This window comes from Nipponia nippon, unplaced genomic scaffold (assembly GCF_047370975.1).
Source record: "Nipponia nippon isolate SJK-2023a ecotype South Korea unplaced genomic scaffold, ASM4737097v1 scaffold_18, whole genome shotgun sequence".
Classification (NCBI taxonomy): domain Eukaryota; kingdom Metazoa; phylum Chordata; class Aves; order Pelecaniformes; family Threskiornithidae; genus Nipponia; species Nipponia nippon.
Genome location: NW_028262334.1, coordinates 10,472,525 through 10,493,099, shown reverse-complemented (window position 1 = coordinate 10,493,099; position 20,575 = coordinate 10,472,525). Strand labels below are relative to the sequence as shown.

General features: G+C 43.4%; 1 protein-coding gene across 9 annotated transcripts in view; it reads right to left on the bottom strand.

Annotated features, from left to right (window-relative positions):
- HIC2 (HIC ZBTB transcriptional repressor 2) overlaps positions 1-20,575 on the bottom strand; it is a 74,818-nt gene that overhangs the window by 31,893 nt on the left and 22,350 nt on the right. For 3 of the 9 annotated variants that reach the window (XM_087754865.1, XM_009473507.2, XM_087754860.1), the window contains exon 2: positions 1,231-1,300. The exons of 2 other annotated variants lie outside the window; for them this stretch is intronic. The gene's annotated coding sequence lies outside the window, so the exon portion shown is untranslated. Of the gene's footprint in view, positions 1-1,230; positions 1,301-6,885; positions 6,975-9,544; positions 9,603-11,231; positions 11,351-20,575 lie in introns of those variants that run through there. 4 more of the 9 variants (XM_087754861.1, XM_087754859.1, XM_087754858.1 and 1 more) reach the window with 4 other exon arrangements.

Below are 20,575 nucleotides of genomic sequence, written 5' to 3'. Positions count from 1 at the left end.
ATGGCATATTTCTTTGTACTGTGAAAAAAGTCAAGTGAAGAGATGAAGAAACTTGCCCCAAAGTCACAATGGCAGCTGCAGAGCTGAGGGGGGACCCCCATCCTCACTCCCTTAACTCCTTGTCGTTTTGCAACTGAAGAAAAGCATAGCCAACAGGCAGTCAGATGAATGACAAACCTGCACAGCAATCTGGCTTCAACTGCTAGAGCTAAAGCTGCTTCTTACAGATAGTAGCAGAATCACATCCATCTCCTCTCAGGGGCAAGCCCCGAGAGCCGCCTAGCAGGCATACACTGGTGATGCACTATACCCCATGATCTATCCGTGGGGTTAGGCGGAAAGTAGTGTCCAAGGTACCTATCGTGGCAACATCTAAATGCAAGTATCAGAGCAGTTTACGGACAAATAGGTCTTTCCCCTAGGCTGTTTAAAATTTGCATGTTCCTGTGTAGCACTGAAGATAGCAGCAATGGTGATTCATTAAGATAATGATTTAAGTAGGAAGCTTAAGAAAGTCAGGGTGGATTAACATCCAAAGGGCTGCAGTTGGAGCTGCTCCACTCCAGGCTGCCACCTTCCCTTTTAAGGGAAGAGACGAATTCCAAAAGTCAGAATTATGAATTAACAGCAACTATATCACAACTACAATGCATTGAAGCACAAGAGCACCATCTACTCCAGCCCATCCTCCTTGGCAAGGTCAAGCACAAAATTTTGTGCTGCAGGAAAATTTTCATGGCATTATAAATTACTGGCTTTTCATTTATTTGATTAGTTTGTTAGTGGAGGTTCTCCTCAAAAAAAGATTGTGCAAATTTCTTTTAAACTAATTTTTTTGTCCACCTTAGAAACAATACAAGTTTTCGTCCAACCAACTGAACTATTGAATAATCATATGGGTTTGATAAATTGATTGCCCCCCACATAATAATGTAACTATACACATTGGAAAAAAAAGCACACAAGTCATTTCCACACCCCAGCATTTAATCAAATCCTAATCAGTTACAAGTTGAAACATGCATTCTGTCCATAACACGGGGTTAATGCTCAGACAGTAACAGGCAGCTCATACTTCATCCCTGGTAAGAGAGAGGCCTTCGTACAATGATTTTGATATAATACTTTCTGTTGCCTTCTAGAGAGATGCACAGGCAACCAATTTTGCTATTCTTCTGCTCACTCATAATAGTTGCAATAGGGCATCCCGGTGTATATTGCCCCACTCACCGCTAGCTGTGCTTGGTCTGAACGTCTTCCAGGCACTCTATCCCATGCTGATTCAGTACAGAATAGCTTCCTAGAATGCAATTACAGAAACAGTAAGGCTTTGTCTTAAAAAGGGATTATTCCAGAACAGCTATTCCTTATTAACTATTCTCAATCACCTCTTCGTGAGGATGATGAAGTTAAGTGGGAATAGGTCTTCTGCTCAGATTTGTAACTTACCTTGGTCTGAATCAATGACCCTGTTTAGAAGAGCCCTTAGTACAGCGTCATACAATCATAGCAATGGCTTCATCAGTAAAAATAGACTCACAGTTCTAATGAAAGTAGAGCTGCTGCATGGACACATCTCAGCTGAGTTTGTTGTAAGTTGGGCAGATAACAGGACCAAGAAATATTAAAAGAAAAATAGTTATTCCTATAACATTAGATCACATCAGTACTGTATGTGACATTTTGTGCTTTACAAGTCTCTGGATCAGCTTTGTTCAAACGTGGTTTATTCCTTAGATATATGGAGACCTTAACAGCAGGAAAATTTTGAGTTCTGTAGCTTCTTTGTTTATTAAGTTCTTAGCTTGCAAGATTTCTCATCCAAAAAGGCCTGAGAAAGTACCTGGCACATCTTGGATGCTTATTGAATACATTAAATAAATCAAACGTTTTATGATAAAATTCCACTCCCCCATACCAAACAGATGTAGGTGCAAGTCAGAGAGGCTTGAAAAATTGCACTAAAATTGATTTTGCTCCAGTTTTCCCCAAAGGAAAAAATTTGTGTGTGGGTTGAGATGAAAACATGGAAAACTTCAGCTATCATGAACAACTGAAAAGAGAAATGGAGGAAAGACAGAAGCCAAAACTGAACTTCACATTCAGAGTGCATAATTTATATTCTCTACAGTGTTCTGTATTACAGGCATTCCTGGACTTAAACATAAAGTGAAAGTCCTTTCCTTGGGCTCATCAGACTTACAGAGAAAAAGGTCAGATAGCTTAATGCTGGAGTCTTCTAGCTACTCAGGGGAAATCAGAGACCATAGAGAAGGTTCTTTGGTTGATTTCAGATTCTGAGAGGCTAGAACAGATAGGACCCAACATAGCTGAGGATGTCTGTCACAAAACTGGGGGGAGACTTACTTGTGGACACTTGTCAAGTCCTGCAGCATGGAAATCTGAGAAAAATCTTGAACACCTACAACTTAAAATATATACAAAGCCATCTCATGTTGCATGTGTTATAGGGAGGGAACAGAATCAAAACATACTCTGTTAAGGTTGCTTCTAGGCTCTTAGAGCATGACTTGATTTGGTATACCTGACTGTTAAATATCACTGCCTGCATGATTTTCCATGCCTGAGGTCTAGATGTGCCCAGGCAGCTGAGTTCTGGTGAGGGGCATAGGGCAGAAAGTTTCAGTGGACATAGTTCAGCCATTTCCAAGGACGATACTGGCATCTCAAAGGAGCTCTCTGACAAAGACAGACACGGACCTCAGGATTTCAGGGCAACATTCAACTACCAGACCCACAAGACCATTTCTTGTGTCCCTGCAGCTCCTTATTCATACCACACCTCGTACATTCACAGTGACAAGCTGGTCCATCCCATACACGGAATGAATTGGGGATCCTGTGTCAAAAAATAGCAGGTGATCCAGCCTGCCATTACTTGATCTTAGTATCTGTGTAACTATCAGTCTGCCTTTGCATATAGGCAATCTTAGTCCATGTATGTAATATTTTATAAGCAACTTTTATGGGTTCTTTTCCCCATAGGAGAGAAAGTTAGGAGAGACCTGATAGAAAGGGGAAAGGGCAATTATAAATATATGCAAGTCATAGGGGGGGCGGGGGGGGGGGGGGGAGAAACAAACCACTTCCAGTCTCTGTCTCCAACAAATTCCACACTCTCATGGTCTCTGGCACCACTTCCCAGTAACCCCAAAAGATGTTCACCTGCTCCCACAGCACTAAGAAACAAACAGTGAAACAGGAACAAAGAAGCTCCTACCTAGGATGACCAACATAACCCCTTGACAGTGCATCATGGAGGGAAAACCTTATCACTAAAGCAAAACCAAACACACATGCACATACACACAGCTCTACTGCTGTGCACTATTAGCATCCTCCCCATTTTCTATACGCATCTAATATCAGGAGATTTATGTTCAGGCCAAAAGCTCATGCTGGCAGGAGAGGAAAGTACTTTGGAGAAGAGAGGGGAAGGCGGGGGGGGGGGGGGAAGCCTACAGTTTCTTGGCTTGTGATCAGCAGGCTGGATGCATTCTGTGGAACTAGGCCAAAGCATTAGTTATTATATTCAAGAGAACATCTGAATCCCAGCTCAAGGGAGCCGAGTTTGCGGCTCTCATTTATGCTGTGTATCAATTGAATATCAAACCACATTTTCCGCCTTCTGAATAATAAAGCTTAATAGTTTGGGACTCCCATATGGTCTATTGTTAAAATATTTCCAAACACTGGCTGCTGTTTTATTTCTGAAGGAAAGATTTCTCTTTCCTCTTCAAGCTTTGCTTGTAGCAAAAGCTAAATATATTCATCTTTTAAATATTTCCAGAGTTTTAAGAAGGGCTGAAAAATGAGGGGATAAGGAAAAGCAAATACATTTTGAAATTGGCTTTTTTTTTTTAATGTCACATGCAAATGTTTGTTCCAGGCAGAAGCAGCTGGTGCCACCAGGCTCTGCTGTTCAGAACAGGGGGTGCAGAAGCTTTCAGAAACCATGAGCTGCTCTAACAAAGGAGGACCACACAGACTCAAACCATTCACAAAAGGACCCAGGCCGATTATTTGACTATTACTTACAAGGAAGCTTGGCCAGTAACGTAGGCAATAAATACTGGAGAAACCTGTTCTGTGCATAACCCAGGTTTGTCTTTTCACAAGTCCTGCTCTCTAATTAGCTACTCATTCCCCGAGGGCATTGCTGATGGATGGAGTGTATCAATTTGGTATATTTAAAAAAAAAAGTTAAGAAACTTGTTAAATAATAAAAGCATCAGCATAATACACTGCAGTGTGTTAGAAACAGTCACTAGTGCTCCTTCCCAGTCACACCAGAAAAGAGTATTCCTGTTCTTTCTGCTTTGCAGAAAAAGACTAGTGGCAGAGAGATTCTCTAACTTGCAAGGGCTGCAGCACCCTGCTCAGAGCCTGGATGGGAACTGAGAAATGCTCGCCGTTTGGTCCTGCATTCACCCCCATTCGATTAGCACAGAAGGACTCAACTGCTCAGTGAGCAGAAGTGAAACCATGCAGTGCTGCCTGGTTGTGCACTGGTGTGAACCTCCAGCTCCACCTCACCCAGCTCTTGCCCTCTCTATGAAGCGCTTCAAGCTCTCTCTGACAGGAGCTCTCACTGCAGCACCAGCTTGCACGTCTGCTGGTCACTCAGCAGAACAGAAGGTGCTGAGCTAGGCATGGCCAACAGCATAACACAGCACAAAAATGTAGCAGTTCCTACGGCCCAGGGAGCCAAGTAGAAACTTACGCTCTCTCCTCCTTACTCTTCTGTTCTAGCCCTCATTGCTGCTTCTTACTCCTGTCTCCTACCTCCCTCCTTCTGCCTGTCTGTTCTCCTCCCCTCCATCGCCTATCTGCCCCACCGTCACCTGCTCTGCTCCAGTGTACAGGTCTTGAGAGTCAGCTGTCCTAACCCTGAAACTGGTTGCTCATACGCAGCAGCTACCTCCCCAGAAAGGAAGAAATTCCAGTATTTCAACATTCACTCTCATCCCAATTTGGGGAGAAAAACTGAAATTAGAGGCTCTTTGTAGAACGGAAGTTCATAAGTTTAAAAAAAAAAAAAAAACAAACCCAAACCAAACCAAACCTTATTTGTGAACACCAGTGCATTTTGTGTCATTTGAAACGGAATATGTTTACATTACTGAAACCAAAGTTGGTTCATTTTGGTTTGGTGACCTGACCTGAGAAATTTTGTTCTGAGTCAGTACACTATTGAACTGCTTTTATTCCCACAACGTTGCATTGCCTCAGACACTGCAGTTTGGCAGCCTGATAACCCTGGTCTCACTTCTGGGTCAGACTCCCTGGCTGGAAGGCAGTTCCCATAGCACACACCGAGGCGTCCCGTGGCACAGCACGGTCTCCAGGAGAGCTGTAATGCCACAGGGAAGGCCAAGGCCCTTGGAGTCCAGCAGAAGAGGACAGGTACATCAGACAATAGCTCTCTGAGCAGCCGAGGACTACCTGGAATCCAACACAATGTTTTGAACCAATTCTGAGTGAAGTCTTTCAGACCAGTTAAAGAAAAGGAAAGCAAAGAGGTATTCCCATTCAGGTACTATAGACAGTTCAATGTAATATTTCTGGTAAAAAGCTAGTTTATTCATTTTACAGGTGATCAGAAATCTAGAATTGGGCTTTTCTAGGAGAAAAAACAAAAAAAAGGTTCTATTTTAAAGAAACTGTTTTTCCCTGAAAAAGCCATTCCAAAGAAAAACTCGAATCAGGCTCCCACTGACCACAGCAGCAGTCTTACAAACTGTCCTAAAATAATCCAGTGAACAAAGTTCACTCTTGCAGAAATTTCCCCAGCAGGGAACTTAAATTATAGCAATATCAACACCCCTCTGCCTCCTACACAGCTCCTGTTGTGACCCAAGGACTGTAGGATTGAATATGACGACTAGTTTAGAGAGAGTCAGACAGGTATTGAACTAGAGGTTTTGCAACAGACGTCTGAACGGTCGATCCCTTGCTGCTTCTAGCTGAGGCATGGACATGGCTTTTACAACAGTTGGGTAGAAGCAAGTGCTAGCAGAGTTGCTGAAGGCTCCGAGTTCTGCCCCAAACATCAAGAGCTGTTTGTTGAGCATGAGTTGGTGGCACCTCTGAAACAAGGGGGGAGGACTCAGTGGGAGGATTAGTATGTACGCACAGAAAGCTTTTTTAGTAGCTTTCCTGTAGACTCTGTAATGCTTCTCTTGCAGTGTGTGTTCTTACCTCTAGGTCTGTATATCTGAGAGAAGGTAGAGTGCATATGCATGTATGGTTTTGATTTACTTTAGAAAAAAAAAAAGAAAGAGGAGAGATACTTAGCCTGTAGTTTCAGTGTTGGAAACTGCAATAAACCTCTCTTTTTAAACCCCATAACCTTGTGACTGTTTTATAGTTATAAGGAATCATAACCAGAGAAAGATTTAGCCTAACAGTGATCTGCCCTCAAAGACATTAATCTGTCACATCTAATAGAAGGGGAATAAGGAGACAAACCTTTCCCCTAAGTAATTCAAACAGATGGTGTATGGCTTTGGTGGGAACTTACTGTAAGTTGCCCCTGTAACAAGGGTAAATTTGGCAATGCTGCACACCCAAAGACACTGTTTACGAGTCAGCGTGAAAAATATCTCTGCACGATTTCCTTGTGTTTTAAAACCTGAATTCTCTATGATCATATCTCACCGCTTTTGTGGTTGACACATCCAACCAGCTTTCCACCCACTTTTTCACCCCCTTTATGCCAGTAAGATTGAGTCTTTCGTTTGCAATTTTTTCCTCCTCTCAAAAGTAATTCTTTACTTTTGAGGGATCAGCAGAAGATAATCAAGCGTGTTGTGCCAACATATTAAAGCACAGTTTTCTATCAGTATTTCAAATATAACTTACTTTGTCTGGGCTCCTAGTAGCTTCTTTCTTACCCCACAAAGCACACAAAAGTCTTCAGGCTAGTTTCTCTTTTCTTTCCTTCTCCACACCTTATAAGGGAAATAAAGGGTTTAATTCTCTCTCCTTCTCTCTTCTTCCCCCAAACCTCAATCCCCAACTTCTCTTTTCTAGTTTTATCATATGAGTTCTCTCCCTCCTCTTCTTAGCCACCGTGTTTCTCCAGACTCAGAGGGAAAAGCATTTCTGGATTGCCCTGCTCTGGGTTCCTTCCTCTCCTCCAGAGGAGCAACAAATGGCTCCTTGGACACTTTACTCTGTTCCTTCTCTTGGAGGAAAGCCAAAGCTTACTCAACTCTCTTTTCCTCAGGTCTGCCACTCAGCCCACTAACCTATCCCCATTTTCTACCCACACTGAACGAGCCATAAGGTTTCCAAACTTGTCTGTAGAGCTTAATCCTAAATTCAGCTCGTTGTCCTGTAAGAGATCAGACATGAAACCAATACCGATGCTTAAGAGTTCTCGTGATATCTCAAAGCAGGTGAAGACCATTATTGTCAGATTCCTAGCATGCAACAAGGCTGACAGGGAGCACTGAAAGATACGGGGCAGCAAGAGACCGAATTCACATGCAGTGGCTGTCCAGGAGAGTACACTGAATTCAGAGGGGCAGTAAACTTAGATGCTGGTTTTCCAGACCGGTCAGGGGAGGACTGGTATTGGAGGACCCAAGGGTAATCCCCAGATTACCCCTCAGCATGCTCACAGGGAGCAAATGTCACTTTGCATGATGAAGCATGCCAGCCAGGGACCATGCTTTATGTTTCATGTTAATGAGCATTAGCATGGAACCCAACTTCCTTTCCCTCCCTATTTTTGATATAATTAAGGACCAGAATGAGCATTTTGTTTCAGTCTACAACAGCAACAGACCACAGCACTGAAGAATAACAGGAAAGGGAGAGAATGAATTAAAAATAATCCAGGTGGTAGAGACTTACTGTTCTGGCCACTGCACAAAATAAAGGCTTGAGTGCACATTTTTGCCTGATTGCATAGCTGTCTCTGCTACCCATCTAATCTGCTTAGAAAACTGGTTTTGAAGGATATGGTTCAGACATACCACTCGCATGGGGCGGGGGGGTGGGGGGTGAGGGGAGAAAAAAAAAAAAAACAAAACTGCTGCAGCTGCAAAAGATAAAATAGAGACAACTAATTTTCTCAGAGGTTGCAACACAACTTCTCCCCCTCCTCCACATGCAGTCACTGCACTGGCAGGATAAGCTGGAGATTCTCCAGCGTAAGCAAGAAAGCGCAATAAGGTGTGCAGGCTTTTCTCCACCCCAATACCCACAGCCCGTGGGGGTACCACAGAAAGCAAAGGCTGACAGCCCAGCCGCTCAAAGGGAGGTGGTGACATTCCTCCGCCTGCTCATTTCAATTGCATTACCATTTTTCAGAGGGGGACGTGAGAAGCAGACATCGCTAGATGTTATGCCGAGACAATAACGAGCATAAGGGAGTTGCAGACTCCTGTTGTACCAATTGGTGGCTGGGTTCTGAACTCTCATTGTGTGATCCGATTTCTCCTGTCATCCAAGCCATTTTGCAAACTCCAAGCATACGTTCATTTAAGCCATGTGTCCTGAAATCTAAACAGCTGAAAGGGACAGGAGGGGTAGGGAGAGAGGAGAACCACTGGATTTCTGGTGACAGTGTCTAAAATACACATTTGCACAAGGAAGTCTCCCTTTAGATAGTCACTTAGCAAAACAACTACAGCTGCTGACAGGCAAGAGTTACAGTTTCAAGTGACCATCAGACATAAAATAGGCCAAATAAATTACTGCAGTCTAAAGGGAGTGGGTGTGTGTGCTCCCACAAATGTAACAGAGATAACAAATGGATTACCAGGGGGTGACCCAATGTCAAGATTAGCAGACCCCCTTCTCATTTCAGTTACACCATAGCAATGACATTACCTGAGATCTAGCAGAAGTGAAACTGAAATCAGAGTCTGACCCAGGATGTCGGGGAGGCAGCTGCTTTAGTTTTTTAATGCCTAGAATTTCAGCCCAGTTTGCTTTGTTTCAGGAGTCTAAGCTGTCTTTGGCAGAAGGACTAGCAGCCTTTGCCAGCTGCCACGTGATCTGCAAGGATGTTTTCTAAATGAAATTGGGGTTTTTTTTTGAGGTGAGGATGGGGGAGTGGAGGTGGGGGTTGTTTGTCATGAAGGCAGGCAGCGTGAGAAGTATATGGGCATATTTTGTCCCTTTTCTCAAAGGTATTTTTTCCTTTATTTCCGTTCCCTGCCCGTATATACACTTACCCTCTCCTCTGTGCTCTCCTACATGTAGGCCTATCTGTTCTTTGAAAGTATCAAGAATACCAGTTCTGGTCTTTGTGGGTCTCTGAGAAGACATTGTGTGAGTGCTTACTCCCTGACTAAAGTAAAATACAAGTGTTCTTTACATGTATATAAATAATTTTTAAGCTTTCCAAATATTAATTTCTTAGGGAAATTAAACATCTGCTAACAATAAACTCCTCATACAAACGAGAAGATAGTTTCAGTCTGACTAAAATGCTTTCCCTTGCTAATTGCTAAGAATACCATCTTCTTGTCTTTTACAATGGCAATTTCATTAGTTCTCCAATTACCAAAATATTTCAGTCCTTTCTCTTTCACGACAGAAAGGAAAAGGTCCAACTCCCATCTCCAGCTCCACTTTCAGGGTCCTGCAAAACCAAGTGAGAAACTGGCGATTATGACTAGCCACGAAAAGTCCTCGGGGCAGAGACTGACGATGTGGGTTGCAGAGTCCACCTGCACGTCTTCTCTCCCCACATCACCCACAGTCCCCCAGGAGTCTGCCGAATTTTCACAAGTATTATACTACAGACTACAGCTGACGGTGGCAACTAGGTACTGCAAGCGCAAAGGGAGCTGAAAAGCTGACAACACGAGAATGCTTAGAATAGCTGATGCCAGGGGGAGAGAAGGGGGCCACCAGCTGAATTTGCATCACAGAAGGAAATAAGTCATTTAGGTAAAAGCCCCCATATGGCTGCTTGGGAACATAGAGCTAAAAGGGCTTTCACTGCTTGGAGAACTGCAGATCTGCTCCAGCTTCTCATCTCAGTCTGTGCAACTTGGTACAGAAACATAAAGAAAAAATTCCAGGACCCCACAGTATTTTATTATACAGGAAAAGCAACTAGGCCTTAGCATGAGTATGTTTTCTGCATTCAAGAATCTCAAAGCTCTTAGCTACAGTACTTGCCCTCTATCCACTTGAGGGATGAAAGGCCAGGCCTAGCTTGCTCGAGGTCAAACAGCAAGTTCAGCAGCAAAAGACGACTAGGACTCAGTTACATCCAAGTCACATTCAACCGTTCTACCCATTAGATTGAAGAGATGTTAAACACCCTCATGGCATCAAGGATGACTAATGCCCTCCCAGGTCAGCCTGTGGTAGAGACCTGGAAACTCGCACATCTCCTTCCCCTGCCTCCCACTCCTCTATTCCCATCCCAATATTGTTCTGAAGCCCATGTGACGAGATTTTCCTAATCAGCAATTAAATAGTTAATGCTTACATTACTGCAGATGGAGCAGGAGTTGCTGGAGGGAAGGAGGAGAAAAGAGACAGCAAGGAGGAAAAAGCAGGCAGAGAAACAATCCTGAAGGAAAGCAGTTTTCCCACTAAAAGGGGTGATTAGTTGACTAGACAACGTAACCCTTAAGACTGTCTAGACTAGGATAAAATGCTATATTGTTGAAGGCATTTGAGAGGTGTAGTGTAGGTAAGGCTCGTGGCCTTTGAGCGTGTGGTAGCCAAGGTAGAGATTAATTAGGATGTGTTCACTAACATGTCGTAATGTTCCACTTTTAAATCCTTGCCCAAGAACTCAAGGCTACGCAAAGAGAAGGGCTCTGATGTTGTCCTAGTGATTATAAAAGCAAAGCTACGACAGAGTACAGAGAAATCAGAATGTTGAGGAATTGCTGACGTCTCACATCCAGCATTTTTTATATGCTTATTGAACACCTATAAACATTTGCATCTTAAAATATTCACCAGCATTTTACTGGACAACCTGCTATGACATTTTTCCTCTAAAAATCTAATCAAAGCTCCAAGTGCCAATAGGAAAAGAGACCACAAGCTAACAGTCTGCACTCTTGTGAAACTTCCCCTTTTGCTTCAGTGTTTGCTCAGGCAGATTTGGGAAGGAGAGGGTGGGGGGCAAAGAAGAGAGGACTAGGAAAAGTGTGCCCAGGACCTTAGCAGCACCATCATTTTGATGATCCATTACCAGATTTGTAATGAAAATCAAGTCCCACCTCACTAGGGCGGCCAGATGCATCCACAGAGAACTTGTTCAGAGAGCTGTTACAATAAATACCAGGAGAATTATGAATGTCGTAGCTTCTTCTTAACCCTTCCAGCAGTATTTCAGGAACCGTCTGTCAGTTTGAAAGACTGATCGTTTTTCTCTCAGCTTGTTGCAGGCTCTAGGTGTGCCCCTAACCAAATAGGCTTACCACTTAAAAGCTTAATTGCACCTGTGGCTTAAACCTTATCCCAGACAGCACTCGGGAGCATTTGGATTTGGGCGTTTCAGGTGTGGGAGTGGGGCCTGCACTCACAAACAGAGCTAGGCAAGTCAGAATAGGAGCCCCTGGTAAAAGCAGACTGACTACACCAGGGAGCAAGGGATGGGGAAGAAAGAAGCGCTTTTGCCATTTTGATCACATTTATCTGTATTTACATTTCCAAGTTGGGTTTGAGTAATGTCCACCTCCTTGTTTGTGACTGAGGGCAGGTTTCACAGTCTCGGATTTCTTTTCCACAACAAAAAGATCAAAGTTTGAGCCACTTGTGCAACTTGGGTGTTTACAGCGAACTGGTCTAATCACATGGCAAGCCCTCCCTCCCGTTATCAGTCTCACACTGAGCCAAGCTCCTTCATTCCTTATGCACCAGGAAGGACTGAGGGGAGAGAGCCCACGTCTGGCACAGTTTATAACCCACCATCCCTTCTGTCTGCTCTTACATGGGAAATAAAATACAGCATGCTAGGGAAGGGTTTAACATGTTCAAGTAAAGATTCGCTCAGGGTCTTTTCTGCAGGGCTGACAAGCTGTTTCCAGGTTGTATTTTTAAAGAGGCTTTCTAAAAAGCAAGCAAATGCTGTGTGAAGAACCACAATGAAAGAGTGGGTTCCCTTCACTCACCTTCTCAGTATTGCCTAGGTGCTACAGGCTCATAGTGCGTCTTATTGCCAAAGAAAACCTGTGCTGCCTTTTCAAAAGTCACTTGTGAAGGAAAGATAAAGAAACATGGTATAACAGGAGTCCATGCAGGCAAGCTTCCCTGTTCCTAATCTTATTCTGTCTCATGCAAGGACACGCAAACTTTCTGGGTCTCAGTTTTGTAAGCTATGAAGTGGAGCTGAATTTTAGGGTTTTGTGAAATTGTTTTCATTAATAATTGCAAAGCGCACATTTTCAGATGGAAGGTATCATATAAATATTAATGAGCTCTGACTACTGGCAGTATGCGTGTCTCTGAGGAATCATAAGCACCATGGATGGATCAAAGAGGACATGTAGCTCTAAGAGACAGAGTGGTGGGAGTTGGCTCTGTGTTTAACTATATTTTAAAGTAGATCCTCAAGACTGTTGTGGATATTCCCTATCAGGTTACAGCAGCTTTCAATTAAAATTAACATTTTTTCCTTAGGCAAAATTCCACAGTGTACCTTTTAATATTAGCAGGGCACATTTTCACTCATGTAGATATTTCTTCTACATACATGCATTACTAGATCTTTGTAAATAGGGGTCAAACCAACTGGGAAATGAGGATTTTACCTTCATTTTCATCTAAATAAATACCTCTTACTTAGTTACATTACCGAAAAACTTCCTGCTCTACTGGCGATGCCGTGACAAGTAGGATGAGGACGTGGCAGCTGTTTGCTTCACAATGTTCATAGATCAGTCTGGCAACACTTCAGGCTTGGAGCCGTCCTTTGAATGAGTATGGCAGAAAGCGCCGCATGGTAAAGATGCTGCTTCTGTTCTCCTGAGCAGTCATCTCCCGAGCACGAGCAGCACAAAACATGGCTATGGACAGGCTTGAGAGAGGTCCAAGCCCCTAGTCGGGCTCTGAGTGGGTATGTTGGTGCAGTGAGAGGGGCAGCACTGCAGCCTGGCCTCCGGAGTCCCGGGGCCGGCTGCCCCGCTGGGCAGGCACGCTGGGGAGGAGGCTTGCTGCCTCCTCAGGAATGTGGGATGGCCCCAGGCCTCAGGAGTGTTTTCCAAAGAGGTGCTTACATTTTTTTCTCCTAGGGTCCAGCAGACCCGTGATTTTTTGTTGTTGGGGGTGGCGGTGGGGAATGAGGAAGAGTTGCTTTGTTGGGGTTTTTTAAAAAACATTAGAAGACAACAGAGAGCGGGGACCAAAGATCTTTCTTTCCCTGAGGAAAATTCAGTCTCATCAGCTGCCTTCTTACTCCTCTCATGTAAGACCCCATGGCCAGCTTTCTGCCCACTTCTCGGCAGCCAGGGCTTCCTAGATGCTTTGTGAGCCTGACACGTGGCCAGCCAGGGGTCTGCAGCGGCTTGCCTCCTCCATGGGGACTGCGTTTCATTTCCTCAGCAGAGTCAGGCCAGCGGCCCTCTGTCCTGCTCACCTCAGGCACGTCTCCATAAGCTCTGCTTTCTGCAGTTAATCCTAAGGCAGTGCTGTAGCTGCCGCCGGTTTTGTCTGCACTGGGGCAACTGGGACTGATTGCTTAGTGCTGGTAGGAAGAACAAAAATCAAATGGCATAGGCACACTCGGGGTGGTTGTAATTGTGTCCCTGAGCTGCTCGGAGGGAGTACAGTAAAGAGATGGCATTAAGAATCCTTACCACTTCTTTGGCAAAGGAGGGAGAAATTGGGAAGATACTCAGGACAGACATCATCTTGATAGCTAAGGGGAAACAAAAAAGCCCCAGAAATTAATTTCCTCCTGGGGTGCCAATAAAAGATAGGATGTTCACAACATACGGTGCGTGGTCGCCAAAACAATGGTCTAATAACTTGGGTCTACTTGCTGTGTTCAGTGCTGAAACATAACACAGAAAACATAACTGTGTTTTGATACTAAATAACATAAATTTGGCCACAGTGCCAACAATTTTTAGGCAAGGAACCGTGAACCCACACCAGAGGGATGGGAGGTTAATTTCTTCCCCCGGCCACACCAGGGAATTTTACACCTCTCTATGAATAACGTTTTCATAGCAAACCCAGGCATCAGTCCTAGCCAGTAGCTCTCTGTAAACTCTAGCCCAAAAGAATCACTTTGGAAAAGGTCATACCATCTCCTGTTCCCAGAATTAAGTTAATTAGCACTTGTCCCTCTCCGTATAAGGTCAGGGATCCTCCCACAAAGGATGTACACGACCAGATTGTTAAAAGATGTACATGTGCCCTCTTAAGCAAACAGGCTCCTTTGTAGTACCTATCACTAAGATTCCCTCTGGTCATCCCTGCAGAAGAACTCCCAGTTGGAAGGGAAGCAGACTGGGAGATTTGCCTAGCCAGTGCTTTGCCAGATACGAGGAGCGCAGTACGGGCCAATAGGCATGGTGGTATTTTAGTACTAGGTAGCAATCTCTCTCCATCTGGATGACTTTTATCAGGTTCAGCATCAGCCTTTCATGCAGAATGAAATATTTGAACTATGGAAATGTTTTCTTATTGAAATTGAAAGATTTGCAGCGCATTTTACCCTCTGACATACTTTGTTTCTTCTTATTCCATCCAGGCATTTGTGCTGTATATATTACCGAAGTATTTCACTTCCCCTCTGTGTGACCAGCTATGTGCATTGAGAGAAAATAAATCCAGGTAAGAGCTGCTATCAGTTATATCTGGGTGCAACTGAAGTTTGATCAGCAATGAAGGTCAACACGCTGTTCTGTATTTTCTGTCCACAAAAAAGTGACACAGTTCACTTACTGAAAGAAGGAAAAAGTAGCCTAGCCCATCCAGTTCTTGGGCACAGAAACATTGTTGCAGGTTGCCTGCCACAGTACTTACTGCTGGTTTACAACAGGAGTTTAAAAACAGAAACGCAAACCCAAGTGTTTCACTACAGACACGTCCATCCTAATCTAACTCTAACATAGCATAAACTATGTAGGATGCTAAACCCTACTTCTTAGGCTAGGAGCCTGTCTGACAGACAGCCATGAATGGTTGCTCTGAACACAGCCTCGAACCTGCTAAGCAAGAAAGGATAACACCGAGGAGGACAGGCTCCAGTTCCCTGGGCAGAACATTGCTTTTAAAGGGTCCAGAGACTATTTGTGTCAACTCCCTAAACCACAAACCACAGCTAGCCCGCCCTCTGAAGCACTTGCATGCTGCTCCTCGCAAAGCTGGAGCAAGATATTTTGGCATCCAGATCGCCGCCTTTGGGGGCCCACCCATCCCTTTTGGTCTCTTTCCGTTCCTTATCGCAGACTTGCAGACCCTCCCTGGGCAGCAGCAGAAACTGGGGCACATTTGCCTCCATGTTTGGCACCCTTCTGTTTCACCATCACCCTGTTCTTCTGACCCAGGGTGCAGCTTACCCACCCTGCTGGATTCTCTGATACAAAGAGTGGGTCAATATCTAGAGAATCACATCTAAGAAATGTGAAACTGGCAACTCTGGCATTTGAAACAGAATGGGAATTCAGGATGCACTTGGCATTTCAGCTTTAAACTTTAAAATAAACAAGGCAAAACTGAACTGTAGCAAAGGAATGGCTTATGGGCAGCTCAGACTTGTCCTAGACTTTCAAGCCAGTCACTTCCCATAAATACTCATAATTTTAAACATAAGAAAGGGGGAGAGGAGACAAAACAAACTGAGTCAACTGCTTACTGCCTTTCTGATTCAGAGTTCTCAGCAGATGTAAGACAGAATATTATTCTATGAAAAAGTTCCTTTTTATGTATCTGGGACAGCCCCCAAAATTTTTACCAGAGGGGAAGAAGAGGACAAGAACTAAACTGCGAACTTGTCCGCACCCTAGCAGGAATTCACCCATTTTTCACCTCCCACAGGTATCATTAGCATGCTACTGAGAGCAGAAAAAAAAGCAGCTAAGATCAAACACAAGCAAGTAACAAAGCTCTTCCTCCTGTCATCCTGCGATGGGCCAGAATTTCTGGCTGCAGCTAGTCTTTTCCTGAAAGGCTGGGTTAGTTCAGAGTCCCTTTTAAAAGAAGTGCCACACTATGAACGTGCTACAGCTGCGACACAGAAAGTGCAGAAGGCAGGAAGTCTGACGTTCACACCAACCTCAGCCCCTTCACTCACACCTCTTTTCAAATCGCTTTAGCACATGGAGCCCACATTTTCACATTCTCTGAACTAGCTTTATCTATCACATGGCAAGTTTAAGAGAATTTTTTAAAATTGTACGAGTCCCTCTTTCCACATTCAAAGACTCACTCCACTGAGGGAGACTTTTAAATTGTTTTTATAAACTGTTCTCCTCTCTGACTTTTGCAATAAGTTTCTACACTCCCTTTTTAAATAATCTGTATATTTTTTTAAAACTAGAATATGGATTGAAACACCATACCAACTGTTGTCACAGTCCAAAAATGTCCGGATTTTCAAACTTAGGTCCACCCCTGTGTAAAAGGGCCACACACATGTAGGTGTCAATCAGACTCGGTGGCAAAACAGAGGGACCCAGGCTGAGATTTCAGAATGGCACACACTTTCCTGGACGGAAAGACAGTGCCAGTCCTCACCCATCTGGAATAAGTTCTGCATTTTTCAATGCAGATGTTTGGAATTTGGCCTTAAGAAGCCAGGTGCTTGATTTCTGCATCTCCTGCTTTGCAGTGTTTGGTGATAGAAGCAGAAAGAGAGGGAAATAAAGAAAAATGTATTATTTGCAAGGCTACACTGTAATTATACCTAATATTACCATTGTGACTGTTTTTGCAGGCAACTCAAGAGGTCTGTTCTGTGCCCAGAAATTCTGTAGCTGATCCTGTGCATTTTTATTCCATTCTTTTAAAGAAACATTATCTCCATTCTCCTCCTCTCAGCACCGGGGTTAAAATAAAATAACATTCAGAGTATTTGTGGGAAATGGCAAACAAATGGGTAGTAAAGGCCGGAGATTGCTTCGCAGCAGAAAGCCACATGCAGAAAAAGCCACAAATGCAGAAAAGTAACTGAGGACAACAAAACCCAGCATTGTCCAGCATTTGGACGCTCAGCAAAAGACTGATGATTGAGTGGAAAGAGCCAACCCCACATGATACTGCAAGGTCTCAAGTACTATTTTGAATCAGGTAAACTAATATCTCCTGTACCTGTTCCAAACCACATAGTAATACATGGTCTCTGTTTCTACAAAGTCTGCTGGCTGCCCTCTTCAAAGTAGCATCTATCTTGGACAAGATCTTGTATTTTCTCTTGGTCTCTGAAAAAGGATCCCAAACAAGTGGCAGGGACACACGGTTTTGGAAGCCCTTGCATGTTTATCTTTACTGATAAGCCTGCAATCTTTGCTGCAAGCACATCAGCGTGGTTCTGCAGCAAAACCTTATTCCAGTCAATGCCTTCCTTGGAACAGGCTTCCTCAGAACTGGGCAATGCATTTAACCCCTTAGCGGCCTATCTAAAGAGGCCTTGGTGTAGAAGAGTTCTTTTTCCTACTCGAAGATGCATCATGTTTTCATACATCTTTAAAAAACTAGTAAGTAAGGCAACCCTGCTTTGAGACAGCAGCAGTGCAGATTATATACCTACACAGATACTATCAGGGGAATTTACCCTAAGAGAGTTCCATCTCCCCAAATAGCCTCTGGTTCTGTGCAGATCAAAAGTATTGTCCATTTAAAATAAAGGGATGCAGCTATCTAAGTTGCAGGTTGAACACACGAAAATTCATTAAGAGGACTTGTTGAAATTATTCTATCTAATTGATTGGAGACTGTCAGCAGGAGCTATTTGGATTCCTAGAACTGGAGAATCAACCATAATTCCAAGACATCTGATCCTTTTCTAGTACGTTGACTAAACCTGCTCACGCAGCTTTGTTAATACTTGAATTCTCAGTTCACAAACACACATGCATGCCAAGGGCAAATATCCAGAAAGTCACTAGGGATCTCCCAAAGCTGACACGCCAAGAGCTTGGACAGCCTGAAAATTACAAACAAGTGGCTTTTCTCTGACAGCAGGTTCCATTTATTTCCTCCCACTTGCTCTTTCCCCATCTCCTTCCTACACCCCTGAGTCAACCTTCACCAGGCGAGTTTCAGTTAAGCATGTGCTTTGCCAGAGGTGTTTTTAAATTGTGTTTTTAAAAGTTTATTTATAGTACACACGCACAGCGCATGATGCTTTCAGGGCTTCTGCAGACTTCAGCTTGTCAGGTATGACTTTGCCAGGTGGAAGGAACATGAATTCATCAACTGACCCATAGAAAACCACCTCCCCTGTGTCTATCTGCCTCTGTACTCCAACTCAAAGTTGGAGTGAAAGAAAGTAATTTTTGCTCTGTTATCTCCTACCCATTATTCATAAGATCCATGATCAACATACTTGAAATTCCAACTGAAAAATTTTAGAGGAAGCCAACTGATCCCCCCCGCAACTGATCTATTGGCAGCCCATGAGACAATACAACGATTCTATGAACAATTTCCCATAAGGACAAGAGTCGGAAAACAGTCCAATAAACAGAACTGGGTGAAACCTGCAGTCAAGTTCACATGCTCCAGCACTCCTTGCATCTGGCAAGCAGCAAGTTTGATTAAACCATGTTTGTCCTAAATGGTTATATTTGACCCATGTGACCAGTTTCTCCTTTCATAAGAAAAGTGTAACATGACCACAAGATCATTTCCAAGCAGAAAAGCATGTATTTCCAGGAGCAAATCTCTGAGCTCAAGTTCCTGCCCTAAAAGACAGTTGTGCTAATGGTTTGGCTTTCCCATTTAAATGCAACACAAGTCGGGTTTTACTGCACAAACCTTTGCTATTGTAGAGAGATCCCACATTCCGCTTCTTGCTCTGTATCTGGCCTGGGCTGTGAACATCCACTGAACAGGCCTTTCAAATCAAAGAGTACGTTCATGGCTGGTTTTAGGATGAGTTTAACTTTCCCTGTTCTGAAATGATGCAAGTTGCTGAAATATTGTTTCCTCAGCTGCACAGCAAATAGAAACAGAGCGGGTTACTGAGAATAATGTCTCAGAAACCTCAGTATTAGGAGGTGGCACAGAGGCATTCTGAGAGGAGAAGAAAAGGATGTGGTAGACAATTTGCTAATGCCCAGAAACTCTCTGAAAAAGCTAGCTGCACGCCAGAATGCCTCAGGGCAGGGCTGAGCCCATTGCTCTTTCCACAAGAGCAGCTTTTTCTAAATAACGAGGTCTTTACACGCAGGACTTTGGAAACTTAATTCAGATTAACTAAAGTTGTGAATTTAAAGTGAATTAGCTAAACCACATTATATCTCTGTACAGACAGACTCATTCAGTATTGAAAGGAACTTTGGTTTATCTCTTTTTACTGAATTAAGAGCATTTTAATTCTAAGAAAGCCCATGCAGGGATTAGTGGGTTGAACAAAGGATGAAGTTACATGCTATGCTAGAGTCGAATGTGGCATAGGAAGTCTCCCCACTTCCATGCTAAAGAACGTTCATTCCCCCCCACACACTTAAAAATAAACTAACTAAAATTATAAATGTAATTTTTCCAATTATCCATGCCTACAAATCTCAAGGTGCATTAAAAAAACGCTACCTCTGGCTCTGCAGTTGCCTTTTGTTTCAATCTACCAGAGCATATGTGCTGTTTAAAAATGAAAATATCAGAAGGAAAAAGGACATTGATATCATAAAAAATGGGAAAAGACAACAGCACATAAGAAACATTCATGACATTACTTCACATACAGAAAAGACAGACACCAGATCCCAGACACATCTGTGCAACAGTCTGCTTATGGACCTGGATTTAGATTTGGCCTCCACCATTTCCATGAGCTACTAATCTGACCACTAACAGAGAGGACAGTTCTCAAGTTTTAGAACAAGATTGTTGTGCTGTTTGTAAGCAATTGGGTATGTTTCCCGCTTACCTAGGCAGCACAGACCTCTTACAGCTTCATCAAGGGCCATACAACTCAGCTAGTTACACAGACACCATTTTTTCATCAAAAGGGCTCAGCAAAAATCATTTCACAGAGGAGAAACAGCAAGTAATGGTAAATTTCCAGCTGCCATTTAGGAAAAGAGACTTAACTTCTCCGCTTCAGTTTACCTAGGATTGCTGGGAGAGCTTGTGGCAAATCAGAACCATAGACTATAGAAGCCCAGCTAGCACAAGGGAGACTGACCAAGTGCATGAAGTGAGAGCGGTCTGGTAACTGTGGTTACTACATAGGCTGAACCCAAAAGATCTTCCCCCACAGAATACGTGCTACTTTCCATGCCACCCCTTTTTAAGTAGGAGAGGAAGGAAAAAAAGGATAAAGAATTTTTATTATAGATATTAAGTAAACAACACTCTGGCTCCAATGCAATCTTCCACAAGAAGGAAAACCAACTTCTCAAGCAAGTCAAGATTGTTAAACAGGAGACAGATGAAAGCATTGCCTCAG